A 4,632-nucleotide genomic window follows, 5' to 3' on the forward strand; every position below is an offset into this window, starting at 1 on the left:
TTCCTTCCTTCCTTCCTTCCTTCCTTCCCTCCCTCCCATCCCCCCTCTCTCCTTCCTTCCTTCCCTCCCTCCCTCCTCCCTTCTTTCTTCCTCCTCCTTCCCTCTTCTCTCTTTGACTCAACAAATATTTATTGAGTACTTACTATGTGAAACATTCCATACTGGGTGTTATGGGAGATAGAGATTAATTACCTGCTCTCAGTCATTTCACAACACCTGGCACCCAGCAGGCACTTAATACCTACTTATTGACTGATTTTTACACAATAGTCATGATAGCTACTGAGATAAAGACACTATGTAGAGATAATTCATGATCATCCAGAGACAAAATTTGAATCATAAATTGATTTTTCACTATTATCCAGCATGCCTCTGGGATTCACTAAGTCAGTCAGTCACTCATTCTTTCACCAAATATATATCAAACACTTATATTATGTAGAACATCTTAAATGTTTTGAAAACTGAATTTCAATATAGTTTCCCTTTAGCCCTATATATGTTATTTTACGCATTTAATATTATTTTGACACTCCCAAAGGGATGTGTGACATACAAAAAGAGGTAATCCTAAATGGGGTCATGAAGAGTTGAACATGTCGGAAATGACGGAACAGCAACAACAATTAAAAAATACATTTGGAGGTCTGATTTCATTTGATCACTATAACAATCCTGTAGAATGGGTATTGTTTTTGTTGTTTAGTCATTTTTCAGTTGTGTCTGACTCTGTGGGGTTTTCTTGGCAAAGACACTGGAGCAGTTTGACAGTTCCTTCTCCAACTCATTTTACGGATGAGGAAACAGAGGCAAACAGGGTTATGTGACTTGTCCAGGGTCACACAGCTAGTAAGTGTCTGAGGCTGGATTTGAACTTAGGGAGTTGAGTTTTACTGACCGAAGGCCGGGCACTCTAATCACTGTGATACCCAGCTGCCCTTAGCTGGGTAGTGTTACATAGGTATTATATAATATACTATAATGTAATATATGACACATTTATGTATTATATATAATTTTTGCATCATATATAATATAACAGGTAGTATTACCTCTGTTTTACCTAAGAAGAAACTGAGGCAGACAAGCTGGGACAAACATTTATTAAGTACCTAATTGTGCACCAGGTGCTATGCTAGGTATGTTACAAATATTACCTTAATTGATCCTTGCAACAACCCTGGAAATATGTGCTATGATTACCCCCATTTTAGAGTTGAGAAGACTGAGGTAGACAGAGACTAAAGATCTAATAAGGGTCTGAGGCCAGATTTGATTTTGGAAGGTATTGCTAAGAAAAATAACCAGTGACCCAAGAAACCATCAGCTCCAGTTGCTAACTGGTAGGGTGGAGAAGACTGCCCTCCTCTCCTACAATTTTGCATGCTGGGTGTGTGAGAAATGAGATCTCTGTGCCCCCTTCCCATCAGGGCTTTTGGGTCACTGAGCTCCTTACCCATCTCATCCAGTTCCTTGAAGTCCAGGTGCTCTGATGAGAGGATTCTTTAGACCTCAAACCCCTACAGTTCAAATTTACCCTTGGGGCTTAGGGATTAATCAGTCTTGGTCTGTCTGTCAGTCATCCCAGATCAGGCATGTTGACTCCCTTTTGTCTGTGCATTGTGGGAGGAGGGGATTTTGGATGAAGCCTGGGTGACATCATTCATCTTGGAACACCGTCCCTATTGCTGCTCTGGTCAGTGCCCAGTTGGCTTCATCTCTGGTTAGTCATCTCTCCTCTCCTTTCTCCCCGAACTACTTGGCTAGGACTCAACCATGACAGAATGAACTTGCTAAACATCATTTGGGCTACATACGTGACCTAGAACATTGAGATCTAGTTGGAAGGGAACAATATATACTGGAAAACTCTTGTGAGTGTAGATGGGATATGGGATGGGGGAGGGGGTATAAGGAGAAACCTAAGCTACAGAAGGTGCTCCACTTTATTCCCACCAGTACCACCATGTTTGTACAAGTCATCATTATTGTGAGACTCTGGACCAGTCACTTCACTTTCTTTGCCTCAGTTTCTCCATCTATAAAATGGGGATAATAATAGTATCTAACTTCCAAGGTTGTTGTGAGGTTCAAATGAGATAATAGTTATAGAGCACTTAGCACAGTGCCTGGCAAAGTAAGTAGTGGGTAAATGTTAAATATTATTATTATAGCCCACCAAAATTTTTACAATAACTTCCTAACAGGTCTTCTCACCTCTACTCTCTTTCAACTTCAATCCATCCTGCACAGCCAAAAGAATCTTTCTTACCTACAGATCTGGTTACTACTCTGTTAAAAAAAAAAAAAAATCAATAGATAGGAGCAGAGGCGGTGTCAAGATGGCGGCTTAGATGTAGCAAAAGTCCAGATCTCTAAAACCCTTCCACACCAATCAAAAACAAAGTGGTTTGAGGGGACAGAAAACCAAATTTAACAATAGGACAGAGCTGGGGGAACCCTTCTCCTGGATTCAACTTAAATGGCGTGCCAAAAAAATAACACCCTGAATTCTTGAACTCTCCAGTTTGAGGGAAAGGAAGAAGGAAGATCTCAGGACCCCTCCCTCATCTACTGTGCTGAGTCTCCAGTGGAGGCTAGAATCTTTGGGCAGACAAGGGTGCAGGTCCGGAGGGAGTGCCTTGCTGACACAGCTGTGCCAGGCTCAGGGCATTGAACACAGGTGGCAGGGAGGCAGCTGGAGGAGAAGCACAGAGAGGGCAGCCTAGACACAGCCAAAACACTCCATCTTGTCCCCCCTTTTCTTGAGGTTTTGGTCTCAGGGCACATCTAGCTCTGCAGATCAACTCCTCCCTGGCTTAATCTTATCAATAGGGCAGATAAGAAGCCTTCAGAGGGCAGGGAAGTTCAAGCTCCAACACCCCTCCCCCATAGACTGCACTGAAAATAGCTGTAAGAATCCAGGTGACTGTGATCCCAGGGCAAAGGCTGTAACTACTACAGAATACCTTGCTAACAGGCCTGGAAGCACAGCTCCCTTCACCTACATCTGTAGCTTCTGCTGCCAGCTGGGGAAAATCTGAGCTCAGGGCTCATCAATACCATCAGCCTAACCTAGTCAATCAGCAGAGCAGTGAAGAAGCCCTTTCAGGACAGAATAGCCCAAACCCACAGATTCAGCAAATAATCAGAGAAGCAAGATTACAGTCAATGACGGGGGAAAGAAGGAAAAAATATGAGTAAACAACAGAAAAAGAAAAAAGAAATTATAATTAACAACTTCTATCCAGGTAATGAACAAAGAACAAATGGAATAGAAGAGGACCAAGGAAAACCAAAACACAGAAACTCTAGCAAACTGGACACAGGCTTTGGAAGAACTCAAAACACAATTCAAAAAACAATAGCTAGGAGCTCCTGGGTGACTCAGTGGATAGAGAGCAGGACCTCTAGATGGGAAATCCTAAATTCAAATCTGGCCTCAGGCACTTCCTAGCTGTGTGACCCTGGATGAGTCACTTAACCCCCATTGCTTAGCCCTTACTCTCTTCTGCTTTAGAACTAATACTTAGTATTGATTCTAGGACAGAGGGTAAGGGTTTTAAATAAACATCTTATAAAATTAAGATTAAAAAATTCAATAGCTCCCTTTTGTCTGAAGCACAACACAGCACAGTGCCTGGCATATAATAGGTACTTAATAAATGTTTATTGATCAATTAAAATTCAAACTCTCCATTGGGTTTTCCTACAGACCAATATCACTATATCTTTCCAATGTTATCTCATATTGCTTACCTAAATTCAACCAAAGTCAACTTCTTCTTGCCATTTCTTAAGTGCCTGAGAGAGGTGGGTCAACCTAGCTATAGTGAAGCCTTGGATGAAATGATGGGGAACGGATTGAGATCCTCATTAAAGTATCCACCAGTGGAGAGTGCCAGGGGAGGTCCAAATGATGAACTGTCAGTCTAATCAGAAGGAAGACATACTTCCATATAAAAGCCTGAGTCAGAGCTCAGGGCATAGCTGTCCCATCCTTTATTAATAGATCACATGCCCATATTAATAAATTGTTTAGGAGAATTGGCCTCATTTTATTTATCAGTTAAAATTCTTGGAGCTATTCAATAACTCTGGGAGGTAAATCCCGTTATTATCATCTCCATCTTATAGATGAGGAAACAGAATCAAGGAAATTAAATAACTTGCCCAGAGTCATATAGATTATAAATATTTGAGAAAGGATTTGAATTCAGGGCTAGCAATCTACCCACTATGCTACCTAGCTGCTTTTGCAACATCTATGATGTTATGATTTTGTAATCCCATGGTTCTATGATCCTTTTGGTACAACTACCTGTCCATCCTGGTCACCATCCTCATTAGGTCCCTCTCCCTCAGACTATTGCAATATACCCCTGACTGCTCTTCTTGCTTTAGTCTTTCTCCCCCATTCTCTGGCATCTGTATGTAGGAGTGATTGAGGTGTATAGTGTGTTTAGGGAGGACTAGCACCTCTGGTGGGAGGCTTCGTAATCCCTTTTAAGGGCAGTTCATCCATTTTTGGTATCCACTTTTCACTCAACTCTCAACTGGGGCTCCAAGAAGCTGTAGCATGTACAGGAGCCACACCTGGGAGAAAAATGTCTCGGCAAATGGGATAAA

Source organism: Gracilinanus agilis, chromosome 2 (assembly GCF_016433145.1).
Source record: "Gracilinanus agilis isolate LMUSP501 chromosome 2, AgileGrace, whole genome shotgun sequence".
Lineage (NCBI taxonomy): Eukaryota > Metazoa > Chordata > Mammalia > Didelphimorphia > Didelphidae > Gracilinanus > Gracilinanus agilis.